General features: G+C 36.2%; 1 protein-coding gene and 1 long non-coding RNA gene across 2 annotated transcripts in view; one reads left to right on the top strand and one right to left on the bottom strand.

The window, feature by feature from the left end:
• Nucleotides 1-6,671, top strand: part of LOC121369315 — a 32,543-nt gene extending 25,872 nt beyond the window's left edge. The window contains exons 3-4 of the long non-coding RNA XR_005957601.1: nucleotides 4,847-5,013; nucleotides 5,736-6,671. This is a non-coding gene — a long non-coding RNA (uncharacterized LOC121369315). The remainder of the gene's footprint in view (nucleotides 1-4,846; nucleotides 5,014-5,735) is intronic.
• LOC121369314 (inositol-pentakisphosphate 2-kinase-like) overlaps nucleotides 1-20,722 on the bottom strand; it is a 104,517-nt gene that overhangs the window by 41,597 nt on the left and 42,198 nt on the right. The gene's annotated exons all lie outside the window — the stretch shown is intronic.

The following is a 20,722-nucleotide window of genomic DNA, read 5'->3' as shown; positions in this document are numbered from 1 at the left end:
CCACTGTCCTGGGCAGACAGTCCAGATAGTTGAGGTGTGTCTCTCTCTCTCACTAACCACTAAGTTTAACCCACTGTCCTGGGCAGACAGCCCAGATAGTTGAGGTGTGTCTCTCTCTCTCACTAACCACTAAGTTTAACCCACTGTCCTGGGCAGACAGCCCAGATAGTTGAGGTGTGTCTCTCTCTCTCTCACTAACCACTAAGTTTAACCCACTGTCCTGGGCAGACAGCCCAGATAGTTGAGGTGTGTCTCTCTCTCTCACTAACCACTAAGTTTAACCCACTGTCCTGGGCAGACAGCCCAGATAGTTGAGGTGTGTCTCTCTCTCTCTCACTAACCACTAAGTTTAACCCACTGTCCTGGGCAGACAGCCCAGATAGTTGAGGTGTGTCTCTCTCTCTCACTAACCACTAAGTTTAACCCACTGTCCTGGACAGATAGCCCAGATAGTTGAGGTGTGTCTCTCTCTCTCACTAACCACTAAGTTTAACCCACTGTCCTGGGCAGACAGCCCAGATAGTTGAGGTGTGTCTCTCTCTCTCTCACTAACCACTAAGTTTAACCCACTGTCCTGGGCAGACAGTCCAGATAGCCGAGGTGTGTCTCTCTCTCTCACTAACCACTAAGTTTAACCCACTGTCCTGGGCAGACAGTCCAGATAGTTGAGGTGTGTCTCTCTCTCTCACTAACCACTAAGTTTAACCCACTGTCCTGGGCAGACAGCCCAGATAGTTGAGGTGTGTCTCTCTCTCTCACTAACCACTAAGTTTAACCCACTGTCCTGGGCAGACAGCCCAGATAGTTGAGGTGTGTCTCTCTCTCTCTCACTAACCACTAAGTTTAACCCACTGTCCTGGGCAGACAGCCCAGATAGTTGAGGTGTGTCTCTCTCTCTCACTAACCACTAAGTTTAACCCACTGTCCTGGGCAGATAGCCCAGATAGTTGAGGTGTGTCTCTCTCTCTCACTAACCACTAAGTTTAACCCACTGTCCTGGGCAGACAGCCCAGATAGTTGAGGTGTGTCTCTCTCTCTCACTAACCACTAAGTTTAACCCACTGTCCTGGGCAGACAGTCCAGATAGCCGAGGTGTGTCTCTCTCTCTCACTAACCACTAAGTTTAACCCACTGTCCTGGGCAGACAGTCCAGATAGTTGAGGTGTGTCTCTCTCTCTCTCACTAACCACTAAGTTTAACCCACTGTCCTGGGCAGACAGTCCAGATAGCCGAGGTGTGTGCCCAGGACAGGGTGCTGAAACCTAGTTGGATATAAACATGGAAATCGCTATAAATGAAATGAAATGAATTCAGTCATATCTGGTCGTGTGACCACAGTAACCTGTCTGAACAGCCCACCTCTGTATTCTCCTCTCAATTGTCTGATTTAACTCTGACCTGCAATAAACAGGTGCACTGTTAGGTAGGTGCCACGTTTATAAATAGTCCCTTATCAGAAACACACTGGCGTTGCCAAAATTCATTATTTAAACAAAATGTTGTAAGTAATGTGTAAGTTAAAAAAAAAAAACTGCAATAATACCAAAAAAAAGTATTTCACACTGCTTAATAACTAGATATAGCATCTTAAGTTGTTTTTTGTTTTTTATATAGTTCCTAGTATGCCTGCTTATTACAGGTTTCAATGAACACGGGATATCAGTGATCTTTAAAGTCATATTTATGGGATCTAATTGTTTAGCCATTACACTTTTCTATAATTCATGGCTCGGAACAATGAGAAATATAAGACATGTAGGATATGACAAACGGGCATGCAAAACCTCACTACTTAATGAGTGTTTGTCACATGACTGGAGGTCTGGAAACAATTCAGCGTATCATTTCACATCTTCAATAAAACATGGACTGAATAACTCCTGCAAGTAGCGCATAAATCACCTGTGAAACGTAAAACATAAATGTAACTTTTTCAGAACTGAAATGTCAATGTTATCTTTATAATAAATTATTTGTACTTGTTAAAATGAAATACCAAATTTGACTCCAGTGAATAGGTTCGACTGATAGCATGTAAGATAATGTTATGTGTGCGTTTCAATGCCAACTCAATGAAAAGCGTTCCAATGAGAGATGGGCTGGTAAGATTGTGCCATGTCAAAGTTTAATAAGTTCACATTAATTACTCACAATGGCAGCTCGTTGGTGATTTAACACTAATTACTGACAGCTGGTTTACTCTAATATTAATATAAAAATTCACAGCTCAAATTCATATGAAATGCCATAACCAGTGTTTTTTGTTTTGGGTTTTGTTGTTGTTGGGGTTTTTTTTTTTTTTGGGGGGGGGGGGGTAATTATTAAACCCAGAAACAAACAAGTATTCTATGATTACTGCTATAACAATACATGTCCCTTACCAAGCCCAATAATGTTTTTATCTCCTGAATTCGAGGGCCATAACTTTGTGAAAAATGGGTAAATAACCATGAAAGTCAAACTTGATCTGTAACAGTAAATACACAAAGGTAAAGGTATACACAATTTTTTTTTTTAAATGTCCGGACAACTATATGTGGAACAGACAGACAGAGAGTGAGGACAGAGATGAAACCTGTAGCTCCTCCTGTTGGACCGGCAGAGGACTAATAAGGTAGTGTCAGGGTTCACCACCTGTGTTGGGTTCTGTCTTGTACAATGGCCATCACAGCATGTCCTTTAGGGGCCTAGCTTCCATATACACAGGTGCATAGCTGCACACCACCTGTGTTGGGTTCTGTCTTGCACAATGGCCATCACAGCATGTCCTTTAGGGGCCTAGCTTCCATATACACAGGTGCATAGCTGCACACCACCTGTGTTGGGTTCTGTCTTGTACAATGGCCATCACAGCATGTCCTTTAGGGGCCTAGCTTCCATATACACAGGTGCATAGCTGCACACCACCTGTGTTGGGTTCTGTCTTGTACAATGGCCATCACAGCATGTCCTTTAGGGGCCTAGCTTCCATATACACAGGTGCATAGCTGCACACCACCTGTGTTGGGTTCTGTCTTGTACAATGGCCATCACAGCATGTCCTTTAGGGGCCTAGCTTCCATATACACAGGTGCATAGCTGCACACCACCTGTGTTGGGTTCTGTCTTGTACAATGGCCATCACAGCATGTCCTTTAGGGGCCTGGCTTCCATATACACAGGTGCATAGCTGCACACCACCTGTGTTGGGTTCTGTCTTGTACAATGGCCATCACAGCATGTCCTTTAGGGGCCTGGCTTCCATATACACAGGTGCATAGCTGCACACCACCTGTGTTGGGTTCTGTCTTGTACAATGGCCATCACAGCATGTCCTTTAGGGGCCTAGCTTCCATATACACAGGTGCATAGCTGCACACCACCTGTGTTGGGTTCTGTCTTGTACAATGGCCATCACAGCATGTCCTTTAGGGGCCTAGCTTCCATATACACAGGTGCATAGCTGCACACCACCTGTGTTGGGTTCTGTCTTGTACAATGGCCATCACAGCATGTCCTTTAGGGGCCTAGCTCCCATATACACAGGTACGCAGCTGCGTACCACCTGAGATACAAATATTTGTTTAATTAAAACATGATGTAAATGCGTGCATGCGTGTATGTGTATGCGTTTTTTTTCCATCATCGAAAAAGTCTGCGTACCACCGGAAATCCCAAGCTAAGCCCGTCCTTGAAACCACAAAATGAACTTCATATCATACCAGTATGTCACCTAAATGTATATCAGTATATCCTTCTTCATTTTTGCTGACTAGGAAAACTAACCTATGTGGTGACAATTGGTTTTATTTTCTGTATCACAATTACTATATGTTATTAGAAGAAATGACCAAAAGTTAAAGTTAATGACACCACAGCATGAAAAGTACATCTGACACTATTTAAAATAAGAAACCTTAACAAATATTACATAAATATTAACACAATACTTTCCATTCAAATGCTACTGCAGACAACTGTTCCACATTTCTCATTCCTAACATAAGACAAATTTACAACCATTATATCATCATTCACACATTTTTGTCCATCCATCCATCACCATGTCTGACCATCAGGTCCAGTAATTCCAGTGTCTGAAGACGGCTCATCAAGCATGACGTCTGTCAAGATGGAAAACCCTTCACTTATCTCAGTCTCACATATCAGTAAGTTAGTTCAGGAGAATTCAGAACCAGATCAATATTATAGTTTACTCCCACACATTAGAAAAACCCCATCAATCTAGACATACTGAAAGACCCCCCTCTCCAGTGGGCAGACTGCAATACAAATAGAAAGCCCCCTCCCCACTGAATAGTCATAGAATTATCTTGTGTAATATTTAAATAGAATAGTCCCACTCAAAACTCCCACACACAGAAAGTTTCAATAGTTGGCAGATTTCCAGGTTAGAACACCCCCTTATAAAGGGGAGACCTTTAACATTTAGAATAATAATCTCCAATTTACAGCCCAAGGCATCTCTGAGAATAGCCAGTTATTACTGAAAATATCTTTATCATTTCAGACCTCGGTGACTTGCACTCGTTTTAAGATTCTGTTGACAGCATCAACAGGGAAAACAAAAAATACTCAAGTACAGTCAAACCTGTCTTAAGCGGTCACACAAATAAGTAGAAAAAGTGACTGCTTAAGACAGGTGGCTGCTGATCACAGGTTGCCACATATAGAGACTTTAAAACATTTGTTATTGTTTTACTTTTCACCATCTGTACTACTAATTAACAGATGTATGCTCCACAGTCGACCATAAATCAACTTTCGACATGTAGCCTCCTTCAGAAATAATGTAACTAGAATGTATTAACTTAAAAGTTCTCAACAAGTTTGTTTTCTTTTTCAGTTGGATCAACATACAGAAGTCTAAAACTATCTCTTCCTACACCAGAAAAACATGAAAAACGGATAACTTTTCTAAACCTGAAGCATACCAGTCTTTTTTTTAAAGACTCTTGGTTTTATTTAGATACATGTATTTGTGTAGGAAGTCCTTTCAAGGGTGAATTGTTGGTAAGAATTCTTTATACTTTAGCAAGACACTGACAGTGAGTGGTAATGAATACCATATTTAGCATTAAACGTTATGGGAAAGAGTTTTGTTGATTGTTTATATAAAAAACAATTTTCCTTTAGAAAGTCACAGAATCAGCTGATGTTCTTTTGACTGTTTGTACATACTTCTTGAACTAGAATGAGGACAATTTTTATCTAGCATCCTGCAAGTTTTCCATCACTAAAACTGAACCATCAACTAGATGTCTTGACTATCGGTCAATGGACGATTTCAACCATTTACAAATGATGTTGTTGTTGATGGTCTATGTGGGAGGTCACCTCACAAAGAAGGATGAGCTTTTAATTCTGAATAACAAATTTCTAATCGTGTTCAAAACATGTCGATGACCTGAAGAAAAACATAACCAAACAATCAAGAAGGAAATGTTTTATTTAACGACGCACTCAACACATTTTATTTACGGTTATATGGCATCGGACATACAAGTTGAAAAAGTGACTGCTTAAGACAGGTGGCTGCTGATCACAGGTTGCCACATATAGAGACTTTAAAACATTTGTTATTGTTTTTCTTTTCACCATCTATACTGCTAATTAACAGATGTATGCTCCACAGTCGACCATAAATCAACTTTCGACATGTAGCCTCCTTCAGAAATAATGTAACTAGAATGTATTAACGTAAAAGTTCTCAACAAGTTTGTTTTCTTTTTCAGTTGGATCAACATACAGAAGTCTAAAACTATCTCTTCCCACCCCCACACCAGAAAAACATGAAAAACGGATAACTTTTCTAAACCTGAAGCATACCAGTCTTTTTTTTTAAAGACTCTTGGTTTTATTTAGATACATGTATTTGTGTAGGAAGTCCTTTCAAGGGTGAATTGTTGGTCAGAATTCTTTATACTTTAGCAAGACACTGACAGTGAGTGGTAATGAATACCATATTTAGCATTAAACGTTATGGGAAAGAGTTTTGTTGATTGTTTTATATAAAAAACAATTTTCCTTTAGAAAGTCACAGAATCAGCTGATGTTCTTTTGACTGTTTGTACATACTTCTTGAACTAGAATGAGGACAATTTTCATCTAGCATCCTGCAAGTTTTCCATCACTAAAACTGAACCATCAACTAGATGTCTTGACTATCGGTCAATGGACGATTTCAACCATTTACAAATGATGTTGTTGTTGATGGTCTATGTGGGAGGTCACCTCACAAAGAAAGATGAGCTTTTAATTCTGAATAACAAATTTCTAATCGTGTTCAAAACATGTCGATGACCTGAAAAAAAACATAACCAAACAATCAAGAAGGAAATGTTTTATTTAACGACGCACTCATCACATTTTATTTACGGTTATATGGCATCGGACATATGGTTAAGGACCACACAGATATTGAGGGAAAAAACCTGCTGCCGCCATTTCATGGGCTACTCTTTTCAATTAGCAACAAGGGATCTTTTATACTGTAAACCGTATTAATATTGTGGTTTTTTCGCGAATGTATACCTTAGCGCATGTTCGCGACGTGCAAATTTCGCAAACGACCGTTGACAGCTAAAAAAAAAAGTGGATAAAGACAGCTCACTGTAATTGTTATAAAGTTACTGTGTGTAAATCAATATTCTGTTATCCTACATCAAGAAATTGTGCCTGGTACAGTCTATAGAGGGGATTAGGCCCTACCCACCTCACCTGTATTAGAATCACAACTCACAGCTTCAGTTGTTAACTGTTAACACCCTTTGGTAGATAAAACAATAAACGATTAGTCACCATCGATTGAAGTTACATAAAACAATTAACGATTAGTCGCCATCAAGGAGAGCTCGTGTATAGTTGCCTGTTGAGTGAATCTTTTTGTGAATTTTATTCTCAATAAAATATTTCAAAACAAAACAAGTTACTTTATGCACACTTTAAACTGGAAAATAGTGCACGCATTTTTTTCACGGTTTACAGTATGTAACATCCCACAGACAGGATAACAAATGCCACGACCTTTGATATAGCAGTCGTTGTGCACTGGCTGGAACAAGAAATACAAAACAATCAGAGTCCTGCTACTACTGCGATGTCAGAACACTGTAAACCAACGGAAAATCACCTTTAGTTACACAAGTGTTTTTAAAAAATTTGAAAGATGATTATACTGGTACTGATGATTATACTGATGACCGATTGAAGCAAAGTCATCAACATATACATGCCTAGATACATAACAAAATTGTTCATTTGACTTCTAGGTCATCATACAATGTAGGTAAAATAACAGAAATAATTGTTTTCCCCCTTAATGTTTGATAGATTGCAGGATAAAAAAAACAAAAAAAACTACCATACATTTTTGTAGTTAATGACAGAGAATATCAGCTTTATCCTGTTCAGGTCAAATGACAAATTCCACTTGGCAAGCCTTGTGGAATTTCCCATTCTTAACTTCACAGAATAATATGACGATATTCTACATCATTAACTAGTTATTCTTTATTTATTTTCTGGGTAACAGGCAGTTACAAAATGTGGTGCTTATCGCATGTGATCAGTTGTAAAACAGCTCCTAGATAACTACACTCTACATATTCTTCAAAATTTGTTTTGTTTTACGACACCACTAGAGCACATTGATTTTATTAATCATCGGCTATTGGATGTCAAACATATGGTAATTGTGACATGTAATCTTAGAGAGGAAACACACATTTTTTCATACTAGTATGTACCATCCCACAGACAGGATAACACATACCACAGCCTTTGCTATACCAGTTGTGATGCACTGGCTAGAATGTGAAACAGCTCACTAACAAGGATCGATCCTAAACTGACTGCACATGAAGTGAGTGTTTTACCACTGGGCTACATCCCTCTCTCGTCTTGACAACGAAGACAAATACATGTGAACAATATCATACCTGTGTTACGATTCGAGTGATGTTACCCAGATTTAATGACACAGAGGTTAAAATGGACCACAAAAATAGTGCCAACCAAAGCAAGGCTCATTATACATACTTCTTAATTTAGTCAACAGCAGTCCATATGGTGAACTGCCAAATGTGTCACAATGGTGGTCTTCCATCACACATCTAGAGTTGCAATAACCAATCTTTATGTCAATACATCAAAGTATAGTTTAAAATATGTGAGGTATTACTAAACAAACCTTTTTCCCTTATATACCAACACTGTTAACAATTTTCTAAGGTATGTATTATGCTATACCAATACATGCTTTATTAAAGGCCATTCACAAGTGTCAATATTTCAGAAGTATACAAAACATAATTGATGTTTGTTGGGTTGTTGTTTTTTGCTTGCCCCATCTCCCTTGTAAAAGTGTAACACCAACAGTACATTTAAAAATACTGATATACATGTATAGGGTTTTAGCTGGATGCCAAAAATTCATAGAAAATCTGTAGCCAAATTCAAGTAACATTTACCTGAAGAGAATTATTTAAAAAAATAGCTATTCACCTACAAATGACACACACTTTTTAAATTAGTTTTTTGGTAATGAAATATCTTTGCCAAATTCAACTTTAAATCACATTTAGCAATTTGGCAAATCTCAGTTTAAACCCAGGATATTACAAGGAACAATTTCTTTGACATTTGTTTTCATTTTAAAAGCATAGGTGAACATTAATCCACCATCACCCTATGTGTGTAGTTTGTACACTCGTGTAGACCGATACAAACTTTTAACAGAAGAAAAAGAATCAATCTTGAAACTGTGATTAAATGAAGTAATTTCCTGAGTCATCACCAGAAGCTGAAGATGCACCTCGACACTGAACAGTGTTGTATTGATTCCAGCAGTGATGTATTGATGAGTGCAGCGCCTGCCTGCGTCTGAGTCATCTGAGTCATGTGTCGTAATTATCAGAAATCCCATCGCCCTCCCCCACACCACAGACCCCCCCCTCCATCAGATGGATGTCTAAAGAGCCCTGCTGCACTGCACGTCAACAAAAACGACAATGATGACATTAACCCGGAGCACATCTCAAGGTTTCCAGTGTCATCATGATGTTTCTTGTCAGTACCACGGAGTCACAGTCTTATTACCAGGCTGGTTTATTCCACAGTTCACACAGCCATTCAGCTTTAAAGGGTCTATCCTGAGTTTGCTGCCATTGTAACATACAGTGAAACCTGTGAAAACCGGATCCTGAACAAACCAGAATCCTGTCAAAACCAGCTAAGTTTCATGGTCCCAAATTTGATCAATTCTAAAACATGACCCTCTAAACACTGGATGAGATAAATATTGTGTTGCCAACATGATCTGCTTCAGACAGGTTTCAATGTATTTACAACAGATCCTTTTTGCCAACATGATCCGCTTCAGACAGGTTTCACTGTATTTACAACAGATCCTTGTTGCCAACATGATCCGCTTCAGACAGGTTTCACTGTATTTACAACAGATCCTTGTTGCCAACATGATCCGCTTCAGACAGGTTTCACTGTATTTACAACAGATCCTTGTTGCCAACATGATCCGCTTCAGACAGGTTTCATGATCCGCTTCAGACAGGTTTCACTGTATTTACAACAGATCCTTTTTGCCAACATGATCCGCTTCAGACAGGTTTCACTGTATTTACAACAGATCCTTTTTGCCAACATGATCCGCTTCAGACAGGTTTCACTGTATTTACAACAGATCCTTTTTCATAACTAACATTACATATTAAAGATATTTTCCTTTTTAGAATATTAGTATCCATGTAGACAGTGTTTGTGGACGTCCTAATGTTTGTAGTAGCACAAACCAGATTTTACCTTCTAATAATCATGTATGTACGAAAAAATATATAGTTTGAAATAAAATGAAAAATGACTGGTATTCTCAATAAAAAAATGTATTGAGTATATCATTTTACCAAAAAAAGTCTGTTAGATATGGAAGCATCTTGCAACAGCTGCTAACTCACCACAGTCCCTTTAAATTATATTACCAACAGTAAACATTAGCAAATAGCCTAGTTTAAAAACAAAAGTAAACATCCTTCTTTTAGTGTAAACTGGTAAACAAATATCCAAGTTAAAGTAACCATAGTGAGAAATACCTATAGAGTGACGAGGTAAGCACATGTCAACAGTTATGAATACCACAAAGACCAAATATGGCCTCATTTAAAGTAGAGTTTGTTTAATGACATCACTAGAGCACATTGATTTATTCATCATCGGCAATTGGGTGTCAAACTTTTGGTCATTTTGACATATCATCTCAGAGAGGAAACCCGCTATATTTTTCCATTAGTAGAAAGGGATCTTTTATATGCATTATCCCACAAACAGGATAGTACATACCAAGGCCTTTGATATACCAGTCGTGGTTCACTGGCTCGGACAAGAAATAGCCCAATGGGCCCACCAATGGGGATCGATCCCAAACTGAGCGTGCATCAGGCAGATGCTTTTACCACTGGGTTACATCCCGCCCTTGGCCTCATTTAGGAAAGCACATTTGTTTTCTTCCTTCAAGGGTATTTCCTTTCCTGGTCAGAGAGAGCTTGTCGTTTAGAAGACGCTCATTTATCACTTTGGCTGTAACTATGATGAAAAGTATATCTTATCCTGTTTATATACAACATCCTTTTCAACATCTCAGCATTTGTCTTAGACTCATCTCTATTTACAGTGAATAAATGTGTTTGCAAAAAACAGAGTACAGATGAGATTAAAAAACAAAGAAATTAAACTTTTTTCTTTTCTTTTTTTTGACACTGATAGTCAGCAGTCATAAAAGTATGACGTTAATATATTCCACCTGAAAGACAGATGTGATGACTGGAATCTCAAATATGTAATAACGATGGCAGTTGTTTATTTTTAAGAGTCCAAGTGTCAGGTCGTGTATGACAGTATTTGGAGCAATTAAGATTCTGTAACACTATCATTTCATTACTGAAATAAAATAAACAGATGACAACAAACAGCATCAGGCATTGCAATTAATGTACTGGTAATGTATCAAATGCTAACATGTTAATAACAATTCCAACAAACAGTCTTACTACAAACATTCAACTACCAGTACTTCATATTGTATCAGTCTTACTACATACACTCAACTACCAGTACTTCATATTGTATCAGTCTTACTACAAACATTCAACTACCAGTACTTCATATTGTATCAGTCTTACTACATACACCCAACTACCAGTACTTCATATTGTATCAGTCTTACTACATACACCCAACTACCAGTACTTCATATTGTATCAGTCTTACTACATACACCCAACTACCAGTACTTCATATTGTATCAGTCTTACTACATACACCCAACTACCAGTACTTCATATTGTATCAGTCTTACTACAAACATTCAACTACCAGTACTTCATATTGTATCAGTCTTACTACTTACACCCAACTACCAGTACTTCATATTGTATCAGTCTTACTACATACACTCAACTACCAGTACTTCATATTGTATCAGTCTTACTACAAACACTCAACTACCAGTACTTCATATTGTATCAGTATTACTACATACACCCAACTACCAGTACTTCTTATTGTATCAGTCTTACTACATACACTCAACTACCAGTACTTCATATTGTATGAGTCTTACTACAAACACTCAACTACCAGTACTTCATATTGTATCAGTCTTACTACAAACATTCAACTACCAGTACTTCATATTGTATCAGTCTTAAAACATACACTCAACTACCAGTACTTCATATTGTATCAGTCTTACTACATACACTCAACTACCAGTACTTCATATTGTATCAGTCTTACTACAAACATTCAACTACCAGTACTTCATATTGTATCAGTCTTACTACATACAAACTACCAGTACTTCATATTGTATCAGTCTTACTACATACACTCAACTACCAGTACTTCATATTGTATCAGTCTTACTACATACACTCAACTACCAGTACTTCATATTGTATCAGTCTTGCTACAAACAGTCAACTACCAGTACTTCATATTGTATCAGTCTTGCTACAAACATTCAACTACCAGTACTTCATATTGTATCAGTCTTGCTACATACACCCAACTACCAGTACTTCATATTGTATCAGTCTTGCTACATACACCCAACTACCAGTACTTCATATTGTATCAGTCTTGCTACAAACACTCAACTACCAGTACTTCATATTGTATCAGTCTTGCTACATACACTCAACTACCAGTACTTCATATTGTATCAGTCTTACTACATACACCCAACTACCAGTACTTCATATTGTATCAGTCTTACTACAAACACCCAACTACCAGTACTTCATATTGTATCAGTCTTACTACATACACCCAACTACCAGTACTTCATATTGTATCAGTCTTACTACAAACACTCAACTACCGGTACTTCATATTGTATCAGTCTTACTACATACACTCAACTACCGGTACTTCATATTGTATCAGTCTTACTACTTACACCCAACTACCAGTACTTCATATTGTATCAGTCTTACTACTTACACTCAACTACCAGTACTTCATATTGTATCAGTCTTACTACATACACCCAACTACCAGTACTTCATATTGTATCAGTCTTACTACAAACATTCAACTACCAGTACTTCATATTGTATCAGTCTTACTACATACACTCAACTACCAGTACTTCATATTGTATCAGTCTTACTACATACATCCAACTACCAGTACTTCATATTGTATCAGTCTTACTACAAACATTCAACTACCAGTACTTCATACTGTATCAGTCTTACTACATACACTCAACTAACAGTACTTCATATTGTATCGGTCTTACTACTTACACCCAACCAAACTGCTGACTTTACAACCATCAAAGAAAATAAACAAAATATGACCAATTTAATTTAATTCATTTCAATTAATGGCCGACATCCAAGGACACAAGCACTGAATCTTTATATTAATGACATCTCATCTTAAGTTGAAAATGTGCGAGACAGTGCTCAGGTGTATACGATGGGTGTACTTTCTAACAGTTTGCTTTGAACAAACACGGTAAATACTTCATCTTGTGTCACTGAGAACACATTATGCTGGTTGCACTGCATCTCTTGTTGTTACATATGCTGCATCACCCCTCCTGTGAGGTCTGCAGTGAAGACTGAACCACCTATGGTCAACAACGATTCACACTTCCGATCTACACTGTGCACACCGTGGACAATGGCAATGAGACGGAAACGCAGTGTTCTCCTGGAACATGCGAGACACCATCATCTTCTATGATGACACTCGACTTCAAAGACTGTATGACAAGGCAATACAACTTATTATACAGGGCGGTCTTGACAAGAAGTCGCGTGTGTATAGATGCTTAGTGTTACACAGTGCAATATTTACTGTATGACCCTGGTAAATAAAAGTGTGTTGGTGCAGGGATTTGTATCACCACACCCAGAACAATAGCAGTACAAGTAAACAATGAAGTTCCACGTCTTTCTGACATGAACAGAATATATGTAATACTTTTACTAGATTGGTAAATCTTACGAGATATTGAATTTTATTCAAAACTTTAATTTTACCTACCTGTAATATTTGTATTTTTGACACAGCTCTTTACATTGATTTTTAATTTAACTCTTGAAGTTTTATGTTGATTTTGATTATCACTTCACTGATACATTTAGTTTAGTTTTCAAGACATCCAATAGTCAATGTATTTTTCATGCTTGGATGTTGTTAAACATTTATTCTTTCATTTATTCATCCATTCCAAGATAACAGTATTTTGCCAATTTAATATCCTGTCTTCTCTGAATTCAGCAATTTGATTATAAGTTTAAAAATATATGTAAACTCAAACAGTAGTTTGAGTAGATTTTAGTACTGATGCTAGGGCTGAAATTTAACACTATAGCAGGTTACGTTATAATTGCCAAAAACACTGAATGAACAGAACTTTGTCACAGAATTCATTAGAACCCATTGTTTTCTGTCAATGAACAGTGAAACCAGACACCAACTGAACCAAATAGACAAAATCTGCTTTTCATGGAATTCCAGTTTACAGAGGGTCTGGTTTTCATGGAATTCCAGTTTACAGAGGGTCTGGTTTTCATGGAATTCCAGTTTACAGAGGGTCTGCTTTTGAAAGGTTTTATTGTATTTTACAATAATATTTTGGGTAAAAGGAAATGCACTTTTGACTCATATATAAAAAACACCCCACTAAAACCTGCTCTGAAGTGACACTGAAGACCCACATGAACTCCAAGCCCTGCCCAACTGCACCGCCATTCATCAGTGAGTCGTGGAACTGTTTTTGTGTTGACTGGCAGGCACGACTCACAAAAACACTGCCATTAGACTGTCAACAAAAAACTTTCGACAGGTCTCTAAGCTTTTGTTTCCTGGACCTGGCAACCGGCCCACAGCAAAAACCCGACTGACAGCTAATTATGATGTGTATGACAGATCACTGAGGTAATCTGCCTGAAGGGGGCGCTGTCTGCCAGGCCTTTATATGATGCATGAAAGCCATAAATACAAGTGCCCCTCTGGCAGGCTGATTTATCACCTGATTATGTGCCAACGGCCACCAAAATAGAAATTTAATGTCCACATGTATATTTATTCACAACATTTAAGAGTTTTCACCCACCAGGCATTCATCTGTAGCACAATAAAAATATAATTCTGCATAGAGAATAAAGTACAATATATTGTCCTTTCCAAAATGAGTATTTTGAACCTGCATCAGACAGATCAGCAATGTTGGCAGAACTATAAAAAATATATATAATAAAACAATTCTACATTGAAAATAAATGTAAAACATATTGTCCTTTCCAAAATGAGTATTTTGAACCTGTAAAAGATCAGTATGTTGGCTGAACAATAAATAAAAAAATAATATAAAAATTGTGCATGGAAAATAAAGTAAAACATATTGTCGGTTTAAAACTAAGTTGTTTAAATGTGCATCAGATGGATGAGTGTTGTTAGTGGTGGCACAATTAAAAACAAATTCCACAGAAAATAAAGTAAAACATATTGTCGGTTTAAAACTAAGTTGTTTAAATGTGCATCAGATGGATGAGTGTTGTTAGTGGTGGCACAATTAAAAACAAATTCCACAGAAAATAAAGTAAAACATATTGTCGGTTTAAAACTAAGTTGTTTAAATGTGCATCAGATGGATGAGTGTTGTTAGTGGTGGCACAATTAAAAACAAATTCCACAGAAAATAAAGTAATACATGTTCTTTTCGACATAAGTATTTTGAATCCAAATCAACTTCACTGTAGCAGTAGGCCTATGATATAAAAGAATTCTGCACAAAGAATAGAGTAAAACATATTGTTCTTTCCGAAATAAGTATACCAAACTCTTGTCAGTTGGGTCTATAGTGTTGTTGGCATTACAATGGTGATTTATAAATCTTTCAACAAACAAATCTAATAATAGTAATTATTCTTGTCTATTGATCTTCAAATCGATGTGTACAAACAGAACGGTGGTTACCAATACAGTCAGGTATGAGACAAGTAATCTCCAGAGTCTCAATTAGAAGATGAACTGGATGAAAGATCTTTGTCATCCGACCGTCAACTACATTTGAGTTACTCACTCATTAAAGCAGCAATATTGTCTCCCTATCAAATTACACTGTTTATTATTACTAATATACCAAATATAGCTATGTACAGTTTAATATGAACTTGTGTGTGTTTTCTATCAATGGTAAGACTGGACCAAGTCATGGGGTCATTCCCGAACCTGGAATGGATGTGGGTATAATTAAAAAACTGTGTGGAGTTGAAGATATTAGTTTATATTTTCTAAATGCCTTGATGCAATATAGAAATCTTGTTGCCATTTTTGTTAAAACACTCAAAATCTAAAAACATTACAAATTTCCTACTCCATGGCTTCCATTACTATTTCATAACTGTTACCAATATGTTAATGTAATGTAGATTGAACATAGTAGCCATTATCAATCAAAGAATGATGTTGAAATGATAAAACTATATTTGAGATTGTAGCCTAACTTCAAAATCAGTAAAGACAAAGACTACATCCAGAGCAGTAATAACTCTATTTCTCCCATCCCTAGCCATGCAAGACAGACCCATTCCATGACGCCAGTCCATGCGGAATAAATCGGTCTTGCATGGGCTATGACTCACTGAATTTAACATGGGGAGTATTATGGCATTGGTAATATATGACGTCATATCGATGCGAGTTGGTTAGGTTGAGATCGATATTTTGTTATTAAAACCTTCATTATGAAAGCTATCTTGTTAATTTGTAGTGTTAAATTATACTTAACACATGAAACAGACGCGAAAAATATAATAGTGCAGTAAAACAGTCAAATAAAGAAGTTACTTTTTCAGTCATCTTTATTTGTGTACAATAATGGTTTAGTTATCAAATGGATGGGAGAAAAAGATAGAAAAAGTACACCCGAGGTGGTGGAAATTTCGACCCTGGGACTTGGCAAGCCTCATCTTGGGTCGAAATTTCCACCACCTTGGGTGTACTTTTTCTGTCTCACATGACCATATATGATAGAGTATTAATTTTGAACTATAATAAACAGTAAATCCACATTTCACATACAGAAATCCTATCCACAGATGATTGTGATACACTAGACTGTTTTTGGTAGATCAAATATCTCTATTTTTGTATATTTATTATCTTCTATACATTATCAACAGTAGCCTATGTCTATACCCTAAACACCCCACCTCTAGGCCTATGAAGTAATCAAGACTAAATTCAACCAAAACAAGTCACCAGTATTGCTGTACAATTCTGAAACTGACCATAGCCAACAATTTATTGTTTTTGAAGTGACTAGACTTAAACCAGTCAAACTGCCGCCTCAGTGGCCCAGTGTCTGACTCACACGGTTTAAGGCTGTTAAATGCTGGATTTACATCACAGTACCTCTTGAACCCACAGTATTACAAAACTTACTCAGCATATTCGTAAACAATCTTTATATTGTGAATCACAAAAGAGCACAAATGAGCAATGCTCCGATACCAATATTTTACAAGTACATTGTATTTGACATTTCCTTTAATCTAGTTATTTGTTTATGTGCTATATATAATCTAATAATGAAATGCCTTAATCAAAAGTTTAAATTAAAGATCTTAGAATATTAAACATTTATACTGTCAACTAGCAAATTGCTGTTGTACCGTAGATGGTATAAATTACACCATATGTTTGTTTTGTTTTGACGATCATTTATATTCAGTGTTTTGTGTCACAATGACAATTTGAATTTGTAAATGAGCTACATAAGGAAATATAATAAATCAAATATTTAATCAAGAATAGAACTGAATACTCTTTCAATGTGACCAATTCACTTACGGCTACGTTATGTCTACCTGGACATAAGCTCTGACACAGAGATTGTGCCACAGTGTGTCATGGAATAGTCCATCAAAACGTGTCGGCGGCGACAAAGGCTGTGACCAAAATGAATATGCCAAATATAAGCAAGCCCAAATTTAGCAAGCCCCAGTTTAGTACAGTCATGCTGACTTCAAAACATTTCACCTCAAAATCAATGTAATGTTAATCTGTCATTAGATTAAAATAACTTGAAATACATTTCTGAATATGTACAATTCTTTACCAGCTATTATTAATATCACAGTACTATAAAGACCATTGTGTGCTCAGAACAGACACAAAACCTGTTGTGCCCAAAATAGTGACACTATAAAGCCGTGTGTGTGCTTGCCAAGTGTTTCTATATTCAACTAAAACAGGTTTTATGGTTATATCTTTAAAAACTAATTATAATTACTACAAGTAATAATGTTCAGTTAAACAAGCACATACTGTATGAAACTAAACAATCATAATATCAAACATGTTCATGTGAAATTATATATACACATGTACTTGATTTTTGTTTTTATTACTTTGTAATTTATTTACTAATTGAAACAATGATAGATGATTATTAAAAGAAGTTACTTATTATTTGAAACAAACTATAATGGTATCAGATATGCTTATCTCAAGTGACTTATTATTTGAAACACACAATACTAATATCAAATGTTTATCAAAACAGATAACCTACTATTTGAAATAAACAAAATTATTATTATTTACTATTTGAAACAAACACCAATGATGTAATAACAACAAAATTATCAACTAAAACATTTGACTGTTTAAACAGTTAACAAGTTGTATTTGTCATACAAAGAAAAGTTAATTGGGAATGTCAAATATTGGTAAAATATACAGAACTTCACACAAGTATTTTTCGCTTCCTATTTATTACACAAGTTTATTTTGCACAAGAATATATACCACGAGACCGCATAGTGGTCATGTGGTATGTTCTTGCTTAAAATAAACGAAGGAAGGAAGGATATGTTTTATTTAACGACGCATTCTTAAAATAAACGAGTGCAATAAATAGGAAGCAAAAACAATGCATGTGAAGTTCTGTATTTATGACATACATTCTTTTAAAAACATTTACACAAAAAAAACTGTTTTTACTTTAACGTCATAACTATACTTTCTTAAATCTATTAATCAATCCTCCTTTCATGGATTTACTTAATGTTATGAATTATCCTCTGTAACAATCTTGTGTGATGTTTCAAATATGGTGTGACGTAATTTGTAAATCAGACATGACATCAGTAATAAAAAGGCGCTAACTCCAGTACAAATAAAACGGGAATTCCCCATTAACAAGTTCCAGTCCAGATCGTACATATGTGTGATACAAGATAAATTTATCACAATGTCTTTATCACTTATCACATATTATTGCTAAGGCTTGAGTTTCATACTACAGTGAATTTTGAAATGTGCAAAATTAAAGTATCATATTAGTAAAGTTTTGAGTTGTACTAGTTTGAAATGAGCTATATAAAGTATAACATTAGTTGATTCATGTGTATACTCTTTTGAAAATGCCTATATTAAACCATTATACTAATGAGATGCACTATTTTGAAATGGACTATATCAAGCTGTTACATGAGTAAACTTCAGAGGTGTCCTATTTTGAAATGGGCTATAATACAGTGTTGTGTTGACAAACAGAGCCATAGGCAGGTCTACCAGGGTCAGTCTGTAATAAACCCAACAGGTCAAGTCAAAATACAGTTACCCATCTGGACATCCTGGCCAAACTGCCATAACGCCAAGCCTTAGTCCCTGCACCAATTACCACAGGCTGCTTTCTGTTCAGGCTACTGGCAGACAAACAAAGCACACAGCGACTTGGCTGTGCAAATAGCGTTTAGAAGTTTGTGTTCGTGACAAAAAGAAAACCTTTTGGAATTAAACTTCCCATGCTAGCTCAGCGTATCTGAGTGATACCCACAGATTTATTTACTAATGATTTCTGACTAGCATTGTTGACAAAAGCAGCTTTCAAGACCTAACCATGTTTTCTTGTATTTCCAACCCTCATATTCCTACTGTAGCTGGATAATTCTAGAAATGATTTTGTAATTATCATAGTTTGACACCCAATAGCCAATGTATTTTTCATGCTGGGGTGTCGTTAAACATCTATTCTATTCTATTCTATGGATAAACAATTTAATGAATAATTTCTTCCATGGTATACAGGCCTTGAAATTGTTCATCATGATGGACTTCGAAACTAATTGAATAAGAAATATTATGGGTACATAAATCCTTTCTAAAATCTGCTTCATATATCACCTCAAATGTGTGAGAAACTGCTTATTGGATCATGAAACAGGATTGCAGCGATCGCTACAAGCTTATATCAGAACTGTTGAATTAATTATTCGAAAGCTTCTGTCCAGGATAATAAATAGGGATTGGCAATATCACCAGTTTTCCGGTGTATTGCAATACAGAAGTCCTGATATTTATGTACACTTTTCAAGAACCGGTTTATATGATACTCTCTGGAGTTTCTGTCATTCCGATCAGAATTTCTCGTAAAACACATTTCAGTGCATACTGGTAATTTCATTATAATTTAAAAAACAACAACATTAATAAGCCTTGTCTTGTTATATAAGTATGATCATAATAGAATAGTAATCGCAAAACGTTTGGGGATATGTGAAAAAATACTACGGTCTAGAGATTTGCATGCTTAGGCCTATTACAAATGTTTTGTCCTGAATAGTATGTTGAAATGTTTTTCTCATGATACTATAATCCTACCAACTTCCTCTACATCAGAAAACTTAAGTGATGATCAACATCAATATAAAAATTCAACAATTAAATTGATAAATATAGAATATCAGGTTACTATGTTTTGATATCGTGGTTATTTGGAGAGGTTTAGATAACGGTGTAACAGGTGACCTTTAGCGAGCCTGTTATACCGTTATCGAACCGAGCCAAATAATCACAATATCAAAATGTAGTAACTTGATATTTTTTTTATTATGCAACCCCTTTCAAGTTATATTTTTGTAATATGTTTCAGTCAAAAGCAGTATAGAAACTATTAGTTTTATCATGTAGAAACTACTTCTGGAAGTCGGACAATAGAAGGTGCCCAAAAGCATCTTGGGAATGGCATAACCAGCCTAAAAGTTATGTGTTTCCAAATTTTAAATAAAATACTTTGATTATATTTGAAAGTCTGTTGTGTCTTATTACAATGTTTGTACCTTTTTCTGTGAAAATAAACTTAAGTTTATGTTTGACCTGAAGATCTACATCACTGGCT

This window comes from Gigantopelta aegis, chromosome 3 (genome assembly GCF_016097555.1).
Source record: "Gigantopelta aegis isolate Gae_Host chromosome 3, Gae_host_genome, whole genome shotgun sequence".
NCBI classification, from domain to species: domain Eukaryota; kingdom Metazoa; phylum Mollusca; class Gastropoda; order Neomphalida; family Peltospiridae; genus Gigantopelta; species Gigantopelta aegis.
Note: the sequence above shows the minus strand (reverse complement) of the source record. Positions and strands in the feature narration are given on the sequence as shown.